Genomic DNA, 16,617 nt, shown 5'->3' on the forward strand with positions numbered 1-16,617 from the left:
AGCACAGATGGAGGCAGGCTGGGTTCAGGGGCTGGACTCCAGGACGATGGATGGTGTTTGTTCAACAAAGTGACCAAGAGTGGGGGGCCATCAGGCAACACGGAGAGGGGCCCTGGGCTGGGCACAGTGGCTCATGCCTGTAATCCCAGCACTTTGTGAGGCCAAGGCAGGCGGATCACCTGAAGTCAGGAGTTCAAGACTAGGCTGGCCAACATGGTGAAACCCCATCTCTACTAAAAATACAAAAAGCTAGCTGGGTGTGGTGATGCACACCTGTAAATACCAGCTACTTGGGAGGCTGAGGCAGGAGAATTGCTTGAATCCAGGAGGTGGAGGTTGCAGTGAGCTGAAATCGCACCATTGCACTCCAGCCTAGGCTACAACAAGAGCGAAACTCCGTCTGAAAAAAAAAAACAAAACCATCCCTGGTGGGAGGGATAAAAGTGATGATGGCAGAGCCAGGGTGGCTGTCCATGGCAGGGGCACTAAGGGCCATGGGGGTGGATGAGGAGCCTCTGCAGAGGTCCTGGGCTGTCATTTTTGAGGCCTCAGTAGGCATAGTGGTTCTGTACACACCACAAATAACTCCTTGTTTCCAACGGCCCCATGTAGGCGGGGCGATGGCTCAGAGGCAGGCCCCATGTCCAGGACTGGCACAGGGTGAGACCCCATGGGTCTTGCTGGCCACGAACACCCGTGACGTCGGCCAGTGTGGCTGGTGCAGTGGGGCGTGACGTTGGCAGGCGTCTTTCAGGTGTGGCTGTGGGCAGGGAGGGGAGGCCTGCCGACGGGAAGGGAAGGCTCCGAGTTGGGCATGCACGTGGCGGGCATGCCTTTTACAAATGATTATCAGCCTCAGTGTTCCAACAGCCTCTCACTTTGTAAAAGCCTTTTCTTTCAAAAAATAAAAGAAGATTGGAGGCAAGTACAATATTTTGCTGTAGCGGCTGCTAATTTGGCGCTGAATGTCACCTCTGCCTTTCTCTTCCCGGATGCCAAGTGCTCCTTTCCTGGCTTTGGTGGGTGAGAGCAGGGTGATGGGGGTGAAGGGCGGGCTCCAGAGCCTCTTAAGATTCGAGATTCATTTCCTTAAACACACATTGTCTCACTCCAATTTCACGTCCGAGCAGTTCTGGCGAGGAATTAGCAGCCCCTGGGAGAGAGCGGGCGGGTTCTGTTTACACGTGGCAGGGGCGGGGTGGGGGAGGCAGTGCAGGCAGGGGGCTTGGGGGCCGTTTGCACAAGGAGCTCACACAGGAACTGGGTCAGGGACTGCCTTGCCTGGCCAGAGGGCCCTCAAAGGGAGCCAGGCCGATGCACTGTCAAAAGAATGTGGAATCCTGCCCCATTTTAGATGTCCTGTGTGCAGGGAAGGTGGAGCCATATAATGATTTTGGGTGCAAATCAAGAACATTGGGGCTCTCGGGTCAAAAATGACTATTTGGCCTAACTCTCCACCGAGAGGACTGGCTGAGACCCAGGGGCCACCTTCAGCTTGCCCTCTTCTGTGGCGTGGGGCTCACAAACTCTGGAGGCTGTAGTTTGCTTTGAGTTGGGCTCCGCGGACCCTTCCCCACATGGAGGCTCACCTCCTGCTATGTCCCCTTCACAACCTTTGTGGGCTTGGAAGGTGACAGTCCTGTCATTGTGTGGGAGAAGCAGTTCTACTCCGTGGGTGGACCCCCAGGACCCAGCCCCAGGTCTCTTTCCCACCTACTCAGTCCCTGGGACCTGGGTTGGATGCCTGTGTCTCTGGTAGGGAGCAGGGAGTGTGGTGGGCAGTCCTCAGGGCACAGGCGCCCCCTGCCCATGTCCCAGGCCACCGTCTCTTCAGGACCTTGAGATCATTCTGAGTGTGGTATGGTGGAGAAGTCAGAGGACCGTGCTTTAAGCCCCTCCTTAATGGTGCCCTTTCAGGCTGACACTATTTTCATCCCTGGCCTTGATTTGGGTCTTCCTGGCTGGGCTTGTTTTTGGATGGCATCTGAGGCTGGATCTGCCCTTTTATGCACTTTCTGTCCTCCCCATGCCCAAAATCCACAGTCACCCCCTAGTCCCAACCCCTACACCTGAGGAATCTTAGCAGGGCTATGCACCCATGGAGGTGGCCTCGGGGCTGAGCCTAAGGCATGCTATGGAGGGTGGCTCATCCCACAGCTCTCCTGGGCGACTGCTCATTCATCACTTCCTAGAGGGGAGACCTGCTCATTTATCAGCCCATTAGCTGGGTACGAGCAGCATATGGACCAGATTCCTGCTGCCCTCTTCCCACCCACCTCCGATAGCATCATCTGGGCTCACTGCGAGGTCCAAGGCCCAGGGTTGGATCACAGGGGTGGGGGCTGCCATCTTGCCCTGAGGCTGAGCCCCTCAATGAGGCAGCTGAGGGCTTGTCACTCTCTTGGCTTCAACAAATCTACCTTTGGAATTCAGCGATGCAGTCTCTGTAAGCCATGGGCTAAGAAGGGCCCTGCTTTTAGGAAACTGGGCTTTATTTTTAGTATTCAGAGAGAGATAATTTTTTCTCGCCCACCATCAGTAGGGAGATCAGTCGTTTTCGTGATGTTTCCAGATCCTCTTGTCTGCGGGATGGGGGTGGGCAGGAAGGATCCCTTGCCTAAGGGCTTCGTTGCGGCTCTCCCCCACACGCAGGAGGGAATCTGTGCCCTCAGACTCTCTGTTACAGCCTGCGCTGTCAATGGGGTGTTTTCAAGGTTTGCAGGGGTAGTGACTGGAAGGGGGCACCAGCACAGTGTGGCTGGTCTGGCCCTGGGAATATGACCAGAGCAAGGCTCTAGTCCCTCTGAAATGGTGGGTAGAAGGGCAGGGACTAGTCTGCCAGAGGGTACCCTGGGCCTGTACACACACACATAGATGTTCTCTGAGACCTACTGTGTGCTGTACTTAAGCACAGGAGCCCGGAGCTGAGCTCAGGAGAGCATGCACCCTACCTTGTTCATTGCGAGCCTTCTGCCAACATGTGCCATAAACCTGGACGTATACACACCAGGATACGTATGTGGTTGGACACACAGGCCCTGGGATATGTGAGTACCTGGAGACATACACTGGGTCATGTGCTTGAGTCTGAATTGCCCATGGGAACACCATCACCCCTCCCATGCATGCCCGTGAGCATTTGTGCACATACATGCTGCCATGCACCACCACACAAGCATGCCTTCCTACGTACATGTACAGATACACTCAGGCATACGTTGGCTCCTGCATCATCTGGGTTTATGGCAGGAGATAAATTAGCAGTTTAGAACCCTAAACCTGCCAGCACTGTAAACTCAAAGAGCCTGATAGCCAGAGCTTCCAAGCATGTTGGTGACTCCACAAAGCATGATACTGTGTAGGAGAGAGTTTCCAGCCTGCTTTGCAGGACAGCACTGCAGGGTAGAACATACCCAGACCTAACTGATAAAGGAGTCTGTCCGGGAACTGCCTACCCTGTGCCAGGGACGGGCCACATGATTACCATCTTGGAGCTTCAGCCTAGGGCATCTCCAGCATTCCCTAAGGGCCCTAGGATAGGAGAAGTGATAGCAACTCAGAGCGGTCAAGGCCTTGGGGGAGGCTAGGTTGTGTTCATGGAGGGGACAGGGCAGTCCAGAGACCAGGCTGAGGATGTGGCTGGTCTGGCTCTCAGCTTGTTTTGGGACCTGAAAACGGGGTCTTCCTGCTTAGACCCCTATGGGGCACTGAGAAGAGCGAACCTGAGCCCTGTGTGGCATGGCAGGGACCTTGGTTGGATTCTGGAGGAGCTCAGAGTAACCCAGGCTCCGTGGTGACTGGGGCAGGGAGAGGCCTGGGGTGTGGAGTTCTGGGCCAGCAGGCAGGGAGGCTGCCAGCTCAGGGTGCAGGCAGGAAACCTGGAGGGGTTCATGCAGGCTCAGAGACGCTGGAGGAGCAATGACTGAACAGGACCAACCCAGGTCACTTGCGCAGTCATGCCCTGCAGGCCCCAGGGGAGTGGCCAACTGGGGTCTATCCCTAAGAACCTTCCCCAACACTTCTGCGTGACCTGGGCCCACAACCCCTGCTTGGGGGGACCACTGAGTGAGCCTTGTTGAAGGGTCTCCCAGCAGGCCCAGTGGCATGGGAGGGACGTGGGGTAGGAAGGAACCTAGCTCCCAGTTCTCTCCCTGCTGAGGAAGAAGTAGGGCTGCCTTACATAATCAGAGCAATTTGTTCCGCTCTTGTCCTCCTGGCGTCATTGCCCTCACCGCCTCCTTGCTCAGGGAGCCCTTGACAGAGCTAGAAGCTCAGGCCTCCCTCCTTCCTCCTGGAGGTTGCTGACAGACAATGTGGAAGCCCAGGGCACCATCCCCTCCAGGACCCCATGGGCACCTAGCCATGGGAAGGGGGCAATGGGGAGACGAAGTCACACTGCATATGGGGATCCAGGCCTCCAGCCTGCAGCCTCCAGACAACCCTACAATTTCTCAGATTTCACACAGGCAGTGAGTTCCCAGTGAGGGTTGGGGTCAGAGCAGCCCCTGCCTGCTAGTGGGCCCTCCCCCGGCAGCTCTCCTCACTAGCCTTCTTCTCCTCCACCTTTGCATGCTATTCCCCTGCTGGGAAGGTACATGTCTTTTTTGGCCCATCCACCTTACTTTTCCCTGGAGTGTCTTCCCTGACCTTCCTAACACAGAAGGAGGTGAGAAGCTGGAGTCTTGGTCATCCTGGCTCTTCGCTGATGCTTACTCTGCCCACTTGGACATCGGTTCATGCACGTGTAGCCTAGGGTCCTGGACTTCAACTTTACAAATAAAGATGGTTTCCTACAGGTAGAAGCACCTCCTTGAAGTCCACCTACCCTCTGGATTCACTCAGAACTGTCCTTGGCTTTCCCTCCCCCTGCAATCCCACTGGGCAAACAGGTTGGGCGAATGAACCCTCGGGATCTGGTGGACAGCACCAGGTAAATGAATTAGGGACTTGTTATTCTGCAGGCTGGATTCCTGGGAGAGTTTACCCAACTGTCTGAGAAACAGCTCTTGATGGACGTTCAAAGCAGGATGGGGTTTGTGAACTCAAGACTCAGCTGACCCCACTGACTTTGATAGCCCTAGGGCAGGTGGCCCAATGGACATGGCCTCGGGGTCAGTCAGAGTGGCTTCCCAAAGGAGGGGCCAGGGGCAAGGTGGGGCCTGAGGAGTTACAGGATCCCACAGGCTGGAGACCAGCTGCTGGGGAAATGGAGGCAGGGCCTGGAACAGGGTCTGTGTTCATGCACGTGGTAAGTCCGTGTAGTCATTGAATCCCAGCTTTGCCAGTTACTCTCCATGCCTCAGTTGCCTCATTTGTAAAATAAGGACAACTGGGGCTTGTGAGAATTTGATGCAATGGATTGCCGGTGTGGAGGCTTATTTGGCCCTGCCAGTAGTGGCAGCTAATCCCATAATAATTGTCACCCAACCCCACAGCCCCGAAACCTGGGCAACAAGGAGGTGGCACACTGTGCCTGGAGTGAGGGCCCAGGCGCAGCATCTGCCTCCCCTGGGCACAGCACACTTAACTGAGAAGTTCATGGCTGTTCAAGCTAAGGGCCCTCGTGGTGTTCGCCAGCGTGGCCAGGCCATCAGTCCTGTTTGCACAGTTCGTTTGCATGGCAAACACTGCGCGCGGATGCAGGAAGGTAAACGCTGGCCCCTGTTGCCACTGGAGTTTTGCATACACAGAGAGAGAACCTGGAGCTGGAGGTGCCAGGGATTGTCCCTTTCCCCCCAGAGTGAAATAAGGGGGAACTGAGGTACAGAGAGGGGCCGGAGGCTGCTCAGGAGCACCCCTGTGGACTGGGTCCAGAGATCACTGACCCCAGTTCAGGGAAAGCTTTTGGTGGTGATCCTACCCCTGCATTTTTCAGGTCCAAAATGGGAGCTTTCTTGTGAGAGCCCAGGAGAGACTGTGTGGATGTGTGTCCCCAGTGTGCATGTGTCTTCAGAGCATGCATGTCCCTGTCCTCAGCGTATCTTCAGCCTATACAAAGCCTCAGTGTATTGGTCCTGTATGATTGATTATTTAAGCTTCTGACTTGTTCTACAGAAGATTTAATGGCACTTACAAGGATACATAAAATTCAAGAAGAGCCTATAAATTGGAAGTAGGAGAAAAAGGAAAATCTAGGGGAGGGAGTAAGATGGCGTCGGGAGGTGCTGGCAGAGGTGGTAAATGAGATGGCCCAGTCGTGGCGCGCTCCCTCAAACAACTTGCTTGCACATTCACAATGACTCTGGTTCCTACTGCCTTATCAGTGCCTTGTGGTCAGCCTACATCAAGAACTCAAAAGGGGGAGCCTAGCTAGGTTCTGCTGGGACCCTGGTTCAGAAGCCACTGTGGGTCAGGCCATGCCCTTGCCCCCACCAGGTCCAGCACCCATGCTGTTAAGAGCCTCTCTAGTGGTGTGTTCAGCAGGATCAAGGGTCATGACCTTCAGGTAGCCCCAGCCATCTGAGCCAGCAAAGTTCCGCTGTTTAAAACATTTCAGATGATCACAGACCACTTTTTGAGGTGTGGATGGACTCCCACAGAGCCTCACTCAAGCCTGGGGCTAGCAGTATATCCAGTGACAGTGGACAGGCCCATCTAGGCTGTGGTGCCTTTTCTATGAGCCTAAGTATGAGACTTGAGCAGGATCTGCAAGGGGCTTCCTGAGTACTGGGTGTGAATGTGGTGAGGTCAGTGTGTGTAACCTTGTATGCAAGGTCAAGTGCATGTGCCTGCAGCTGCATCTGTGCACTGGTACAGGGCAGGTCCCTGGGATCACTTTGCCCCAAAAGAGGTCCTTGATACCATGAGAGGCCATGGGCTTATCTTCTGGGCTTCTCTCCATCTCTCCACCCTTATCCCACATACCTGCCATGCTAAGATCTCATGTTTTCACCAGAGCAGCCAGCCCGAGGGCCTCAGCAGCACCTCTTATTGTGATCAGGGCTGTCATTGGTGCTGTCATTACTTGGTGACATCTTTAGCAAGTCTCAGCAGCACAGAACAGAATTCCAGCGTGTGAGGCCAGGAAAATTGGTCCCGGCAGGACAGAGTAGATCAGGGAAAGTACTCAGGGCCTTGGGAGCAACCCTGGAAGGCAGTCCCATGAAAAGCCACCAGCACCCCACACTTGACCTTCCATCTTTGAGGAATGCCAGGATGGCCTAGCTGAGGTAGCTCAGGGCTATGTGGACCGTGAGGGTGAAGGCTCAAACCAAACCACGAGGCTGATTAAGGGCAGAGCGGGGATGTGGGTACAAAAGTCTGGGAAGTCTCCTCTTTGGACAGATTGTGACCCTCCTGGCACTTCAGTTTCCTCATCTGTAAAATGAGAAGCCAGCCAGCTGCTGACCACCTCCTGGGTGCCCTTGTTACAATCATCTCTATCCCCAGGGCATGACTGGTGGCTTTGGGACAAGGTCAGTTTCTGACCACTCTGGAGTTCTTGGGGGACCTGCCCAGACCCTGAAGAGGGTTGCTCACCTGACCTATCAGGGCTGTGAGGGGTGGATGGAGGTGATACAGAGAAAGCACATTTTGCTCTTTGCTCCCTGGCCTCAATTCCATCTCATGAGGGTACTTATGGGGGTGAATTTCTGCCAGCTCTGGGCTACAAGGACTCTGGGTTACAATGACTGTTTCATCTCAGATGAGAACTCCATGACCCATTGAAACCCACTGAAGCTGTGGCATGATTGGGAATCCTCCCTGGCCCACCAAAGGTCCACTGGGGCCTCTGTCCACCCTGACTTCCAGAACCCTTCACTCCCACCCTCCCAGCCCACTGTCCCTGAGTCCTGAGAGGCGGGTAAAGGGGGCTTTACTCTAACCTGTTTTACATATCCGAAGATGGGGGCACAAGGGTGAAGGGGTTGAAGAGGCCAGACAGCAAGGCAGTGGCCTGGCTTGGGTCTCTCTACTTGGGCCATCATAGAGTAGAGGGGGCTGTTTGTCCTGCTTCGAGGGCAGGGTCCTCACCCAAGGCCAGGCTGGGTCAGGGCTGCTCAAGATGGAGAACAGGCTGAAGGGCAGGCCAGACTTGTCTGTGGGCCAGAGAACTGAGCCACAGCCGGGGCCTGGACCTGATGGCTGGGGTCTGAGAAGCCCAGTGCCACAGGCGCCGCCATTCACTGCCTGTAGTCTGCGGCCAGTTTCTTATTTCCCAGAGCTGTCAAATGACGAGGACTCCATGGGTTATGCACTGAGCACTGTCTGGCCACACAGAGGACCTGTCATCACTATCCCCATCCTTCTGCAGTTAAGAGGCTGAGGAATTCTGATGAAAGGAAGGCAGGGCCAACTGGGTGTGGAGGCAGCGGGAGAGAGCAGAGCCAGGGTGGGTGGCAAGGGGGCCCAGACGCCGACACAAACAGTCTGCTTCCCATAAACATGGGCGCCCACACCAGCCGGCCGCCACCCGGCGACTTCTGTGAGTTGGGAAAGTGCGGGTATGTTTACTCGCACTCCCCCGTGCCAGCTGGTATGCTGGGCACAGCTTCCCTCCCAGCTGCCTCGACAGCCGGCAGCTCCCAACTCAGGGAGGGGGAGCAGGCAGGGGCCCCTGGATCTTGCCTGCAGTTTGGTTCACCTCGGGCTCAAATTCCCCACCCAATGCTATTCCAGGCCACATTGAAAGGATGGGGGCCCCAAGTGTCTCTGGCTGGTGTCCCTGTGGCTGTGCTGTGCCAGAGTTGTCTCCCTTGCTCTCCAGCCCATCTGATTAGACAAAGGCCTGGAGGCTGGAACTGTCCAAGGGCACTTGTCTTGAGTTTGGCCAACAGATACCCCTCCAGTGGGTCCATGCCCACCTCCTTCTACCCGAGGTCCTTTCTCAGTAGTTGCTTCTCTCTGGGGTGTGCTCACTGCTGTATTATCTCAGCACACCCAGAACCAATGGATGCCGATTGTAGGTTGGCGAGGTTGCAGGGGACTGGTGCCCCATGGACCCTGGGATGCCTGGGTTTCCATGCCTCTGCTCTGTGATTTCTGTGAATACCTTGTCTGAGCACCACTCAGCAGTGGCACCTGCAGGAGGCCATGCATCATTCCCATAAGGTCAGGGCAGATGCTTGGCTGTGAAGGTGTCTCCATGGTATTGCACCACTCACCCTAAGGCCTGGGTCAAGCATCTCAGATCAATGAGTGGTGGGAGCTCAGAGGCAGGGGCTCAGGGAAGCTGCTCAGGGAGAGCACTTCTTGGGGAGGCACTCAGCAGCCCATGCTAGAGCGTTAACTTGTGACCTTGGAGATACATTCTGGGGGGCTTCGGCCCTGCAGTGTTTGTTTTGAGATACACAGGAGTGTGCCTGATGCTGGCATAGACAGGCAGGGACAATGGAGTGTGCCTCCTCTACAGCTCCATGCCCTGGGCCATTTGGGATTGTCACCTCTGTAGTAAGGAGACCTCATTTGATTCTTTTTCACTCCCAACGTGTCCACAAAGCATCCCCGCGACCACCAAGGGAGTCAGAACTTAGGGAAGATAGTCACAGACTGCAAGCTTCACATAGGCACATGGCCATAGGAATGCTGTTATCTAACAATGGCAGCCTGGAATCTAGCCACAGTGCTGGATAATGATGGGTGAATCCCTCCTCAGCACTCCCAACAGCTGGGCTGGAATAGTCCCTGTGGCAGGGGGCTCACTGCTTATCCAGGTGTTGCTTTCAGGGTTTGGGAGCCCTGAGTGTGAGAAAGTTCTTCCCACTTCCCTGAGCTGGAATCTGCAAGCCCCTGTTCACAGAAGCCATCTGGAACCTTGGAGAAAAGACCTCTCATTTTGGAGCTGGGTGGATACCATTTCCCTATATGACTGTTGTTCCCTGAGATACAGGCCCTAACACTGGAGGCCTTGCTCAAATCAGGCCTGATGTAAATGGATAATCAGGATTGCCACAGTTTTCAAGTCAGTTTGGAAATTCGCATATGTTTCAGAGGAGCAAAGGGCTGCACCCAGGAATGGGCCATGCCCAGTGTCTCTGGTGGGTGGTGCCTTGCCTGGGGGCATGTTCCAGGCAGGCCTCACAGAGGCAGGCTCTGCATAGGGGCAAGCATAGGAAGGTTGGCAGAGACTGGCCCTTTCTTGGCTGGGAGGATTTGGTTTATTGTTTTGTGTTGGGTTTTGTGTCTTTTGAAAAACAGGAGATTGAGCCTTTTTATGACATGGATTTTACAGCGTAACGAGGCAGCGTAATTTCCCATTCTCAGCAGCAAGTGCACTTTTTACACTAATTGCATAATTAGACATAATGTACTAATTGCGGTAATGGATGACAGTCAACTAAACTTTAACTTTAAAAACAGGGAGGCGTTGCTGGGGGTGGTGGTGGGGGCTTCAGGCCCCTGTGAGTTTTCTGAAGGGAATCCTGCTGGTGAAAGCTCCTGGAAGTTGCCTCTTTGGGAGGAGGGACCACAAAGCTACCAGGCCTTTTTCACCTCATGGTCAGGCCACATATCCTTCCTTCCTGGAGGATCCTCCTGTCCCCACCACCTGGGTATCTGCTCCCCCTGCCCTCACACCCTGTCTCCCCAGCTTCTGCCCCTCACGGGCCCCTCTGCAGCTACTGAGCAGTCCCTTATCCCCGCTTCACCCACCCTTTGCACCTGGTGCTACTCCTGCCAAGAGGCCCTCATCCCCGTCCACCCACAAAAACTCCTGTCCAGCCTTTCAGACGCTCAGATGTCCTCTCCCCCAGAAGGCCCTCCTCAGGCTTTTTGTTGCCCCACCACCACCCCCGAGCAGGCCAGCCCCACTCCCAGGTATCTCCTGCACACCTCTCTCTGCTGCCACCTGTCTGGGCATCTGTCCCCTCTGGGTAGAGTCCCAGGAGGGCAGGGATGAGGTCTGTTCCATCTCTGCTGCCCCACTGGGGATGTAAGGAGGTGGGGGTGGGGAAGGATATGCTATTAATGGGCTGCCCACCCAGGAGACCAGGCCAGGCACCCTCCTCCCTGCTCCCACACTGCTGTGTGACCTCCACTGTAGCCTGTGCAGGCCGATTGTAATGGCCTGGTTCTGTGTCTGTGATGCCCTCTAGAGAGAGCATTTGTCCCAAGCATTCTCTACTGGATATGAAGGGGAACTATTAATGGGACATCCAACATCATGGTGTACAAAACCTGAGTGTGACAGGACACCATATATAGCTGAGTGACCATGGGGTCACGCCACCTGGGATGGTGGCAGTGTGGCATGGCCACTTAGGAACCTGACGTGGCAGTTGGCAAATGTCAGCAGCCGATGAAGCATGTAAATGAGTAGCATGTAAACCCCTGCGTGGGCACCGGCAGTGTGCTCTGAGAGCTCCAGGGGCCCCTTGCCCTACTGTAAGCCTTGTGTCAGGCTGTTGAGGGACAGGCCTCAACTGCCACCAGAGGAGCTGTCAGGCACACACCCAGTCTCATGGCTGGTGTGTCCCCAGAGCGACCAGGTTAGGGTTTTTGTGCACCCACCATAGGGCAGCCCCTCAGTCCCATCAAAAACTGAGCTACAGAGAGAGCCCTGAGGGGTGCAGCCTGTCCTGGATCTGTCCCAGGTGCTGTCAGCGGTAGAGGGTCCCCAGGTGTCTGGTTACCCTATCAACCCTCCAGTCTTCAAGGTGGGGGTTGCAGTTATGTCAATACCCTCTCTTTTCTTACTGAGGCAGGCCAGGTTAGCAGCCTGGAAGGGATGGGTTAGGCAGGGGGCCCGGACCTGGCTCTGCCCTGACTGACTAGGGTCCTTGAACTGGTCACTACCTGTCCCCAACTCCCCTACCTCCTTGTTGGCCCAGCTCAGGCTTCCCGAGCCACCACAAGCCCCCTAGCCACCACCTGACATGAGTATAGCCCAGTCTGGCAGCTGACCCCGGCCTCCAACCCCAAACCCTATGGTCTCTTGAGGTGGTTCCCTCCCCGGGGCTTGGTCTTGTGGGCTGGGCCTCAGGAGGCCTCACCCACCATCTCTTGTTCACTGGCTGCCCTCCCCACAGGGGCCTCATGGGCGGTTAAGACTTTCACCCAGCTGCTCCCTGTGGTGAAATATGGTGAGAGGCAGGTGGAGTGCCGGTCTCCCCGGAGTCATGTCTCAGGGCTCACCCCCACTCTGCCTGTGCCCTGTCCAGCTCCCCGGGCAGGTGGAGGAGGCCAGGGGTGCTGGAGCACCTGATGAAGCCCAAGGTGAGCTGGGTCATTGAGGAGACAGCTGGCAGCAGGGCCAAGCCTGCATCAAATCTTTCTTGTTCCATTTTCTTTCTGATTTAATTTTCCAGAGATTAGGGCCGTTCGCCTTCGCTGCAGAGAGGAGCCTTGCGTGTGGGTGCCTGTTTTGACTCCCAGGGTTGGGTGGGTGCTTAGTCAATTGGGCTGGCCCTGCCAGTCTTCCCCTCATTCCCCTCCAGCATGGCCCTCCCACCTTCCAGAGGCCTCAGTCTTTCAGCCTCTGCCTGCATCCGCCCCAAGCCCTTCAGGCCTTCCCAGTTCATCCCTATGCCTCCTTTCCCCTGGCCTTGCCTTCAAGTTTAGGGATAACAGCAGGAAAAGGACTGCACAGAGTATGACCTAAAGCAAGGGCTTTGGATTCCACCCAGTTCAAACGCCGGTTTCACATGCGCCTTAACCTCGCTGACCTTCAGTGTCCTATCACATGGAGATGATCAGAATGGACCCTCCTCAGGGGTTGTAGGAGATTAGTGAAGTCACATGTGTAAAGCACCTGCCCCAGAGCAGCCAGAGCCAACATTCAGGGCAAACGGAGCGTTCCTGCAGCCTCCTTGGCCCTTCCTCCCTGCTTTTCTCCCCTCTCCTTTCCCCCTCTCTCCTCTCCTTTCCCCCTCACCTCTCATTTTCCTCTTCCCTTTCAGCTTCCCCCTTGCCCTAGACAGGTTTGATGCTAGCTCAGATCTGGGCTCCCCTGCTGCTGACTTCCTGAGACTTTTCAAAATGCCCTCTGATTTGGGCCTGTCCAGGTCACTTGTCCTGAGGCTGTTAGTTTCCTATGGTGGCTGTCTCTGTGTTCCAGGTACATTGGGGCTGCTAGCTGGACTCCCTTCTCCCAGGCAGGACTGTTAGGAGCTGTGGGGACGAGGCTGGTTCCCTTTGCTCCTGCCAGCATGCAGGCTTCCTGTTCAAGGTCATCTTTCCTGCCGGGGTCCTCCAGGCTCACCTCCCACTTATGCAGAGCCATGGGGAAAGCAGGAGGCTGGGCAGAGGGTTCAGGGCTTCTAAAGGGGCATAAGCCCCCATGGGCCCTGTGAAGCCCTAGGCCAGAGGGCTGGCAGGACTTGCCCTGATGCCTAACCAAAGAACTGCTAGAGCTGAGAGAGGGTTGGGGCTGGAACCAGCCTTGGGGGAGGGGAGATGTAGAGGGGCAGGTCTCTTCTCACTGATGGGATGGGAGTGCCCTCAAGGGAGGAGGACACCAGCTAAGCCATGGTCACCAGTGCATGGAACAGGGTGGGGAGCTAGGGACTCCTGGAAACAAGGGGGCTCCAAACAGACTCCTGAATTGTCCCTTGGGACCTCAGCCACCCTGCTCCCCCTGTTCCTCAGTCCTCTCCCACATGCCCACCTAGCCTCGGTCTGCCGCCCTGTCCCACCAGCATCCTGGCAGCTCTCTGTGGGTTAAAGCCACTGCCTCTCCCTCCCTATCACTGCTGGCACAGAACTAGGGTACCCTGGGGCCTGCTGGACCCTATTGTGCTCCTTAGTCCAGCAGAGGTGAAGCTGTGCCAGCTGTACTGCTATAGAAGCTGTTAGCTTTTTCTAATTAACTTTCTGGGCCAAGAACATCGGCGGGAGTTGCCATCCTGCTGTGGTGGTTGAGGTCCTGCGTCCAGTGCACCCTGGCCTTTCTGCCATGTCCCAGCTGGCCCCAGGAGCCACGGCTGGAGGCTGGGGCTGGAGGGGAAATAGCCCTGGGCAGAGTCTGTGCACTGGAGTTGCCCTGGGCTCTGCTGGGCTTCTGCTGGGCCTGCAGGTGGAAAGCACCTCCCTGGACCACATCAGTGTAAAGATTACCTATCTCCCAGGGTGGGACCATCTGCTGGGCTGTGTCACTTAGATCTTCTGGGCATTTGGGGCTCAGCTCAGGGCCCACCCTAGAAGACAGGGACAACTGGAGCAAGTTCAGGGGACTGTTGAGGGGAGGGCTGTGGTACTCGGGGCTATCATTCGAGGACTGTTGCACCTCAAGGGCTCATTTGGGATTGGGGAGCCCGCTTGGCTGGCAGCATGACCAGCCCCTGCGCTTCTGGGATTCCGCTCTCCTCTCAGAAACCCCTTCTAATCCATTTCCCTGGCCTTGCCCTAGAGAGGATTTAGATAGCAGGGCAAGGTGGAGGGGATGCAGGGGCAGCGTGAATCAAGGTATGGCTGTGGGAGCCAGCCTGGGCTAGGGACCTGCAGGCACGTGACAGGTCAGTGGGCTTGACAGGCCCCAGGTGATGGCACCAGGGCCGGCAGAAAGGTGCTGGGGTGGGTCCTCAGGTAGAAATAGAACAGGAAGAAAGCATGGTGCATGCATCCCTGGGCCCTAAGGGCTTGGGCAGATGCAAGCAGAAGTTGAGGAATCAGACCTGGGCCCAGCTGGCCACGGAGATCTGCTCTTGGACATAGAATCCAGCATGTGCATTTGTCAAGTGTCCACTGCACCTAGACATGGTGCTTGGAGGAGAGAGAAGGAAGCTGGCCATGGCTGTGCCCTGTCAGTGGCATCCCAGTGTCTAGTCTCCACCATCCTCACTCTGGGGCCGAGGCTGAGGTTTCGGAGACAAGGACAGGGTGGCTGCAGTGTAAGGAGACTGCCTACACTTCCAGGCCAATCAAGGAGAAGAGGGTGGGGCTGGAGGTGGGCAGACCCCAGGAGACCGAGGATACCAGCTCAGGAATGGAGCCGATGGCTTTGGACAGCCCCAAGTGTTCAGATCTAGCAGAGGAGGATGGGGGCAGGGAGGGACAGTGATTCCATCTGCAGAATTCTGATGATCCCAAGCAATAGCAGTAACAACAGGAGCACAGGCTGCTCGAGTCATGGGTGTGCTGTCCTCAGCCTGAGAGGTAGGGACTGCTGTTCTCTCGTTTAAAAGATCGGACACAGAGGTTCAGAGGTGAGTGACTTTTGGCAGAGTCTCAGCTTCCAAGGCCTCGTGTCACCTGTTGGTGCCCTGAGGTATGGCCCTGCCACCTGGAAACCCAATCCCTCAGTGGCCCCCTGATCCCCAGCACAGTCACCATGCCAGGCTGCAAGGAGAGTACCCTGGGGCCCAAGAGGAGGGACTCCTGGACATTCCCAGGAGAACCACATGGTCCTGCCTCGGATTCTGGGGCTACACAGCCATGAACAGCCCAGACTGTGGCTGTACCTGAGAATGACCTTGACAGAGAGTCTGAGGTATGAACTTCATCCCCGGCCAGGAGAAGCCGGGCAGTTACGCCCCCTGCTGGTGCAAGTGGGTCGGGGCACCACTCTCCAGAGGCATCGGTGGGCGTGGCTGAGAGCATGGGCACAACACACCCCAGAGTAATCTGTCAAGCAATGTTCCCAAACCTGGAAAGGATGAGTGAAAGCTCATGGGGAATCTGGCTTTGCCACTCAGTCGCCTGGCCTTGACCGGTCCTTGCTGTTTCTGTGCCTCAGTTTCCCCAACAGTAAGGTGCTAGGTTCTAGGTTCCCTGCCTTTCCTCAGTGACCCCCAGGGTCCCACCCCTCCTCACCCTCTATCTCTATCACCGTCTCCCTCTGTGGACCTCTGTCCTGAGGCAGGGCCCAGGGTTCCAGGGGCCCAGGAAACATCCTGGCCTGGCACTTGGGGGCTTCTCTCCTCCCTGGCCATGTGGCCAGGCCTCAAGTTTCCCCCTCTGATTGCCACTGCTCTGCAGGAAAGAGCGACTTCACCACAAATTATTTTGTTCTAAAAGAAGGACAAAAAGAAAAGAGAAGCCGGGAGGGATGGGGGTGGCGGGAGAAGGAGAAGATTGCCTGAGCCGGCTTTGTGCTGTGCGTTAACCCCTGGACTGCCAGGTGCTGGGTAGTGGCAGGGCAGGGGCTGCAGCAGCACCCAGCCCCCCCACCCTGTCCCCCGTCAGATGACAAGGTCTTATCTCCCTGCCTTCTTGCTGTCACTCTACCGACCTTATCTCTCTCTGCTTGTCTGTCTTTCATCGGCTGCCTCTCCCCACTCCTTATCTTCCTCATCACCTCCTCTCTCTCTCCACATCCCTCCACTTCTGCTCAGCCTGGTGGCATGGCTCAGTCATGGCAGCCTATTCTGTGACCTCCAGTGGTGAAGGAGCCTGTGCTTGGGGCACAGACCTCCTTGGGTCACCTCAGTGAACATATGGACCCCAGTCAGGCTTGGAGATGCATGCAGAGGTATATGATGCATACAGATGCACAAACATACATGTGCATGCACACACCCAAGACCCAGCTGTGAACAAAGACACTTGCAGAAATCTGCTCCTGAAATTCACAAGTCCCTGGGGGTTAGAGGCCCTAAACCCGCCCCACCCCCAACACACAGGCACGTGCACACAAACAGATATGTTGAGCCATCACACACACACACACACAATCAGATTTACACTGCCACATGTGCCTGCACACACACCCACTCATCTTGGAGGAAGGCTGGGCAGATTCAT

The 16,617-nt window shown here is 56.0% G+C and overlaps 1 protein-coding gene across 8 annotated transcripts in view; it reads left to right on the forward strand.

Moving 5' to 3' along the window:
* CACNA2D2 (calcium voltage-gated channel auxiliary subunit alpha2delta 2) overlaps positions 1–16,617 on the forward strand; it is a 140,115-nt gene that overhangs the window by 50,720 nt on the left and 72,778 nt on the right. The gene's annotated exons all lie outside the window — the stretch shown is intronic.

This window comes from Cebus imitator, unplaced genomic scaffold (genome assembly GCF_001604975.1).
Source record: "Cebus imitator isolate Cc_AM_T3 unplaced genomic scaffold, Cebus_imitator-1.0 Scaffold0, whole genome shotgun sequence".
Classification (NCBI taxonomy): Eukaryota; Metazoa; Chordata; class Mammalia; order Primates; family Cebidae; genus Cebus; species Cebus imitator.